Below are 8,235 nucleotides of genomic sequence, written 5' to 3' on the forward strand. Positions count from 1 at the left end.
GGTTCAAACCCACCAGCCACTCCTCGGAAGGAAGGTTGGGCAATCCTACTTCCGTAGTGATAATGCCTCGGAAACCCAAGGAGGGGTCACTATGAGTCAGGGCCGACTAGACAGCACATAACAACAACAACAACAAAGGAAGAGGAACTCATTTTCCTCTGGATTTTATCTTCAGCACATGGCACATAGGGAGAGATAAATATTAGTTCAGAGCACTTTACTTTTGCATAAACTTGGTTGAATCCTTTTGAAATTCAAAGACATAAATGTTTGTATGCTTTTACCAATAAATATAATTAGTCTGATGCTCTGTGAGAAGATGTGATTGCTCCGTTATTTTTGGTAAAATATTTCTTCCGTGAATTAGCTGAATGAAATGCTGAAAATGTCTTGCCATTTGTTACCTTAAATGGTGATTTTATCAGTAGGTGGATGAAGTGTTGCTTGAGTGGTATAATTTCATCTTCTTTGTATTGGAATATGTCTACAATTTTATTAACAAAGAATTATTCTTTGAATAAATGGTATCTACTTCTAAAAAGCAGAGAAATAATCCATATTCATTATGTGTGTCTCGATGTCAGATCAAGAATTAATCTGAGGTGGAAAAGGACATAGGATTTGGAGACCTTGACCTAATTGTTGTTCTTTTATTAGCTGCTATCTTTAATAAGAGAGCTCTGGTAGTGCAGTGCCTAAGGCACTTGACTGCTAACCATCAGGCTGGTGGTTCAAACCCACCAGCCAATCCTCGGAAGTTTAGGCAATCTACTTCTGTAGTGATACCGCCTTGGAAATCCAAGGAAGGGTTGCTATGATTTGGGTCCAATTCAACAGCACATAATAACAACATCTTTAATAAGAAGAGCTCCTTGGTGGTGCAAATGATTGATGCCTTTAACTACTTAGCTGGAACCGGAGGTTTCAGCCCACCTAAAGACATTTTCATACAAAATCCTGAAATTTATCTCTGAAAAGCAATCCACTGAAAATTCTATGGAGCAGAGTTCTACTGTGACACTCATAGGTCACCATGAGTCAGAATCAATTGATGGCAACTGATTTTTTTTTTTATTATTTAAATACGGAACACTTCATGAATTTGCCTTTCATCCTTGCACAGGGGCCATGCTAATCTTCTCTGCATCATTTCAATTTTAGTATATGTGCTGGCGAAGCTAGCACAACTGATTTTGTTTTAAGGAACTCTGGTGGCTCTGTGGTTAAGACACTGGACTGCTAACCAGATGGTCAGTGGTTCAAATCCACCAATTTCTCTGTAGGAAGAAGATGAGGCAATCTACATCCCTAAAGATTTACAACCTTAGAAAACCAGTGGTGGTTGCTGTGAGTTGAAATAAACTCAATGGCAGTGAGCTGGTTGGTTTGGTGGTTAAGACATTTGCCTGCTAGCCAAAATGTCAGTGGTTCAAACCCATATGCCACTGTGTGGAAGAAAAATGAGGAAATTTGCTTCCATGAAGATTTATAGACTTGGAAACACTATGAGGGTCACTGTGAGTCAAAACCAATTAGATAGCAGGGAGTTTGGTTTTGGTTTGGTTTTGTATCACTTTTACCAGGTAACTTTATTTCTTTAGAAACAGATTCCATATATCAATCCAACAAACAACACAAAACAAACAAACAAACAAAAATCCTGCAGCTCTGGTGGCATAATGGTTTAGAGATTTCACTGCTACCAGAAGGTTGGTAGTTCAAACCAACAAGCCACACCACAGAAGCAAGAATGGAAAATATATTTCCATAAAAATTTACCACCTCAGAAACCCAAAAGTGTCAGTTTCATATAACATATACATAATAAAACTACTTCTTTGCAAATGTGTATAAATCTTATCTCTCCCCTTTTCCTAATAACTAGCTCTCTCTGATAAGGAGATGAGGAAAAATCATGACTTGTAGACTAAAAAGGACAATTGCTCTTGACTGCAAAGGGAGTACAGAAAGTAAACTTTTTCTTGTTGAACAGGAACTGTAGTCTGTTATTTGAGAGACACAGTGGTAGAGCTGAGAGATGGAAAATTGGCTTTGGAGTCACCTTCCTCTACTGGTCAATTTTTTAAGTCTCTAAACTGCATTTAGAGACTGGGCTGCTGACTAGAACAGGAAAGTCAAGCAGAGGACAGCCCCCAGGTGGCAGGGAGCACTGGCAGACAGAGCCAGCAGGATCAGGTACGGGGTAGCCCAGGAAGTGACTGGAGTGGTTGGAACAGCTAAGGGAGAAAAACTTGTCTGTCTGTTTGTCATACTGTGGTGGCTTGTGTGTTGCTGTGAGGCTAGGGGCTGTGCCAGCAGGAATGCCCATGGTGGACCAGTTTTGGTGGAGCTCCCAGACTGAGACAGACTTGGAAGAAGGAAGAGGCCATTTCACTTCTCAAAAACTTGGGCAGTGAAAACCTTCTGAAACACTAGTAGTGATACACTGTCTGATATATTACTGGAAAACTTTATGAATAGCCCTGAACATTGTCTGATACAATGCTGAATATGAGCCCTTCAGGTCTAAAGGCATTCAAAATATGACTGGGAATGTGTTGTCTTGTCAGAGTAGAGCCTACTTTAATGATATGGATAAAGTAGTGCTTTCAGGGGCTCCCTTTGCTGAAGTGTCATGCCACAACATGAGAAGAAACAGGTGCAAAGATCCATTGACAATTGGAACATGGAACGTATGAAGTATGAATCCAGGAAAATTGAAAGTAGTAAAAAATGAAATGGAACACATAAAGATTTATATCCTAGGCATTAATTAGCTGAAATGGACTGGTTTTGCCCATTTTGAATCAGATAACCATATAATCTGCTATGCCAGGGATGACAAATTGAAGAGGAATGGCATGGCATTCATTGTCCCAAAGAGTGTTTTAAGATCTATTCTGAAGTACAATGCTGTCAGTGATAGAATAATATCCATATGCCTACAAGGAAAGCCAGTTAATATTACTCTTATTCAAATTTATGCACCAACCACCAAAGCCAAAGATAAAGAAATTGAAGATTTTTACCAACTTCTGCAGTCTGGAGGTGACCAAACATGCAATCAGGATGTGCTGATTATCACTGGTGACTGGTATGGAAAAGTTGGAAACAAAGAAGAATCACTGGTAGTTGGAAAATTTGGTCTTGGAGAAAGAAATAATGCTGGAGATCACATGATAGAATTTTGCAAGACCCATGACATTAATTGCAATGGACTTTACCAGATGGAGTACACAGGAATCAGATAGGTGTAGTGCCTAAGGGATTTGACTGATAACCAGAAGTTTGGTGGTTCAAACCCACCAGTGACTTCTTGGAAAGAAGTTTGGGCAATCTACTTCCACAGTGATACTGCCTTGGAAACCCAAGAAGGGGTCTCCATGAGTCAGATTGAACTTCATGGCCGTGAGGTGTTTTTTTTTTTTTTTTTGTGTGGCAAGTGGCAATGGAGAAGCTCAATATCTTCAGCCAAAACAAGACCAGTTGCTGATTGTGGAACCATCAACTGTGCACATGCAAGTTCAAGTTGAAGTTGAAGACAATTAAAAGAAGTCTATGAGAGCCAAAATATGACCTTGATTATATCCCTCCTGAATTTAGAGACAATTTAAAGAATAGATTTCATGCATTGAACACCAGTGACCAAAAACCTGAGGAATTATGGGATGACATTGAAAACATCATCCATGAAGAAAGGAAAAGGTCATTAAAAAGACAGGAAAGGAAGAAAAGACCAAAATGGATGTCAGAAGAAACTCTGAAACTTGCCCTTGAACAGAGAGTAGTTGAAGAAAATGGAAGAAATGACAAGATAAAAGGAGCTAAACAGAATATTTCAAAGAGCAGCTCGAGAAGACAAAATCAATTATTATAATGAAATGTGCAAAGACATGGAGTTGAAAAGCCAAAAAGGAAGAACATACTCAGCATTTACAAAGCTGAAAGAACTGAAGAGGAAATCTAGGCCTTGAGTTGCAATATTGAAGGTTTCTATGGGCAATATATTGAATGATTCAGGGAACATCAAAAGAAGATGGAGAAAATACACAGTCACTGTACTAAAAATAATTGGTTGATGTTCATCTATTTCAGGAGGTGGCAAATGATCAAGAGCCAATGGTATGGAAGGAAGAAGGTAAAGTTGCACTGAGGGAAGTGGTGAAAAACAAGTCTCCAGGAATTGAGGGGATACCCATTGACATGTTTCAACAAACGGCTGCTACATTAGAGGCACTGACTTGGCTATGCCAAGAATTTGGAAGACAAATACCTGGCCAACTGACTGGAAAAAAATCCAAATTTGTACCCATTTCAAAGAATGGTGATTCCACATAATGTGGAAATTATCAAACAATATAATTAGTATCACATGCAAGTAAAATCTTACTGAAGATAATTCAAAATCAGTTGCAGCCGTATATTGACAGAGAAGTTCCAGAAATGCAAGCTGGATTCAGAAGAGAATGTTGAATAAGGGATATCATTGCTGATGTCAGATGTATCTTGGCTCAAAGCAAGGACTACCAGAAAGATGTTAATTTGTGTTTTATTGACTATGCAAAGGCATTAGATAGTGTGGATCACAGCAAATTATTGAGAAGACATTGAGAACAATGGGAATTCCAGAATGCTTATTTGTGTTCATGAGGAACTTGACATAGACCAGGAGGCTGTTGTTCAAACAGAACAAGGAGACACCGCATGGATTAAAATCAAGAAGGGAGTATGTCAGGGTTGTATGCTTTCACCATACTTATTGAATTTGTATACTGAACAAATAATCTGAGAAGCTTGACTATATGAAGAACATAGTATCAGGGTTGGAGGAAGACTCATTAATAACCTGTGTTTTGCAGACAACACAACTTTGCTTGCTGAAAGTGAAGATGACTTGAAGCACTTACTGATGAAGATTGAAGACTACAGTCTGCAGTATGGATTACTCCTCAATATAAAGAAAACAAAAATTCTCAAAATGAGACCAATAAGTAGCATCATGATAAATGGAGAAAAGATTGAGGTTGTCAAAGACTTCATACTACTTGGTTCTACAATCAACACCAATGGAAGTAGACGTCATATGGCATTTGAGCAAATCTGCTGCAAAGGACATCTTTCAAATGTTGAAGAACAAAGATATTTTCTTAAAGACTAAGAGGTGCTTGACACAACCGTGGTATTTTCAATTGCCTCATATGCATGTGAGAATTGGACAATGAAAAAGGAAGACTGAAGAAGAGTCAATGATTTTGAGTTGTGGTGTTGGCGAAGAATGGTGAAAGTACCATGGACTGCTAAAAGAACTAACAAGTCTGTCCTGGAGGAAGTGCAGTCAGAATGCTCCTTGGAAGTGAGAATGGCCAGACTTCGTCTCACCTACTTTGGTCATGCTGTAAGAAGGGACCATTCCTGGAGAAGGATTATGCTTGGCAAAGTGGAGGGACAATGAAAAAGGGGAAAGCCCTCAATGAGATGGATTGACACAGTGGCTACAACAATGGGGTCAGGTACAACAAGGATCATGGTGCTGGCACAGGACCAGGCAGTGTTTTGTTCTGCTGTACATGAGGTCACTATGAATTGGAGACAACCTGATGGCACCTAACAACAACAACAACAAACTTCATTTAAAAAAAAATTCACAAAAATGGATGAAATATCCACTTGTGAGATTTATTTGAGATAATTCAAGCAGACGAACTTAAGATAGAAAATGATATGGAACTGATAAACAAATGCTTGTTCTTTTCTGTCTTTTTAATTATTATTTTTTGAGATATTAAAAGAAATATAATTGTCTAATCCAAATAATCTTAGGACTGAAATTCTGACCTTGAAGGAAAAAAAATTCATTTATTTTTCTGCATCAAGTGAAAATCATGTCATATGACACAAGTGGCTATGTAGAATACAGTTGCTGCTGACACATAAGTGTGGAATAACTTAGTTTCCAGAAAAATCTACCTCATTATTCTTTTTGAGAAGAGTATTTTTGATCAAAGTTTCTTAAATGTATATGTGCTGTTCCTCTAGAAAAAAAGAGAAAATAATTAACATTAGAATTTTTTTTTAGAAGAGAGAAACTGAATATTGAAATATCCAGTTTTTTACAAAGTCACATTTAATTATTCCAACACAATGTGGGTTTATTTGTATGCTCCTATTTCCTCAATTATACATTAGGTTTGCTATGAATTAGACTTGACTTGCCAGCATAAAATAACATTTGTTTGACAGTAAAAATATTTTTAAATATTCTATGATAATTTATTTCATTAACTATATGACAATGCCTGACAAGATTAGAGAAAGAAAAAGACTTTGTGGTGAGACTTAAAGAGTTTTTAAATTCTGCATTGTTTGTTTAAAAATTTGTGTGTATTGGGCACTTTTCTTAACTTTACTTAAACCTCATGTATCCCAACCTACAGATAGAAGAATTCTATATCCTAGACGTCTAACTCCCAGTGATTTTATATAAGTTATAGGTAATGCATTAAAAAAACACTAGCACTTCACTGAGCACAGAAGAGTCAATGATTATAAGCAATTACATAAAATATGGTGGTGATGATGAAATATTTTTTTTTTAGCAAATGCTGCAAACTATTTCACAAAGTAAAACATGACAAAACAGTCAACTATAACTTTAAAATATCACATATTTTATAGTCTTTCATATTAGAAAATCAGTTTTTATTGCTTTTTTCAGAAAATAAAATCCTCAACTTTAACTGTTTTTTCTATATATATTCATTTGAAATGCAGTTTATATTTAAGTATAAAAAATTTCAATTGAAATATATTTTTGAAATATAAGTTTGAGTTAGAAGTAAAACAGTGACATTATTGTTGAAGTAGCCTTATGGAGAAGTAAGAAAGGCTAATACTTAGATTAAGACATTCTTAGTGACAGAATAGAAAATTCATCAACAGGCTACTAATTTCAACAAACTTCCACTCCTCATTAATTCTTACTAGATAATTAAATCTATTTTGTACAAATCAATGAATTAAAGAGGTACTAAGATTTCTTTTTTTTTTTTTTTCATTTTTTTGCAACAAAAAAAGAAGAGGAAGAGAATTGCAAGTAATAAATAGAGCATTTAAGATTACTCATACTCTTAGTATTTAATGATCTATAGGAGGTAGCTGAGCGGTTTATTTGTACTTTGACTGCCCCATAGAACTAAGACAACAAACCTTAAGGCAAAGGCTGATAAAAGGAATTGAGCCTAGTATACCATTTCCATCTTGGACTTTAAAGGTCTACATTCTAAGAATGAATGAAAAATAAAAATAAAAAGTCAGATGTTTACACACTGTAAAGCCCTGCTTGAAATTATTTGAATAACTGAAAACATTTCAAGCCAGGCAAGTGGAAAAAATAATCAAAGATTTCTAAAATTCACAGATGGCAGGCAGAAGTAAATGAGGATTCTTTTCTAGTATAAAATACGATCACAAGTAACATCATCCTAATACTTAAAACACTTCTACAAATAATTTTTTTAATGACAATATGTGTGTACACAATCAAAGGTAACCAGGCAAACAACAAGACAGAATGTCATGAAAAAGAAACACAGAACTGAGAAATAAGAGAACAGATTCATAGAAATTATAAATATTGAAAATATCAAATACAGACAGAATATAAAAAAATATCTTTTGTAAATTCAAGGACATGAAAACTAAGCTGCAAAACTTAGGCAAAATGCTAGAAACAATAAAAAATGACATGACACTTAACAAAAAGTTTAATGATTTTAGTGAATTGAATAATTATAATATTAAATGAGGGATGAAATATTTAATAGTACATTATACCAAGTGAAAAAAAATAATAAATTGGATTCTTCATCAGAAAAAAAAGAAAGCAAGAGACATTTAGAGACAGAATGTGATTTTTTTTTTTTTTTTTTTTTGCATAGGAAACGAGAAATAGGATACAACAGGTAGATATAGCAAATGTTTAAGCAGAGTTTCTGATGGAGAAAAGAATGTTAATGAGATTAAGAAATGTATGAAGAGATAGCATCTGAGAATTTTCCAGAATAATTTAATAGCATGATTCAATTAATTTAGGAAATCTAGTGAATGCAAGTAAGGTGAATTAAAAGAAATCTACCAAAACCTCTTAAAATAAAACTGGATACAACCAAAGACAAGTGAAAAAATATGACTACATCCAAGAAAAATGACCCATTACTGTAAAATAGTGATAATTGG

At 35.4% G+C, this 8,235-nt stretch overlaps 1 non-coding gene across 1 annotated transcript; it reads right to left on the bottom strand.

The window, feature by feature from the left end:
* Nucleotides 1–1,078: 1,078 nt before the first annotated feature.
* Nucleotides 1,079–1,185, bottom strand: LOC122150827. Its single transcript, XR_006163877.1, has one exon. It is a non-coding gene; the product is annotated as a U6 spliceosomal RNA (small nuclear RNA).
* Nucleotides 1,186–8,235: the final 7,050 nt, after the last annotated feature.

The sequence above is a fragment of the Orycteropus afer genome, unplaced genomic scaffold, assembly GCF_000298275.1.
Source record: "Orycteropus afer afer isolate SDZICR_OR568_19922 unplaced genomic scaffold, OryAfe1.0 scaffold00251, whole genome shotgun sequence".
In the NCBI taxonomy this organism is placed as follows: domain Eukaryota; kingdom Metazoa; phylum Chordata; class Mammalia; order Tubulidentata; family Orycteropodidae; genus Orycteropus; species Orycteropus afer.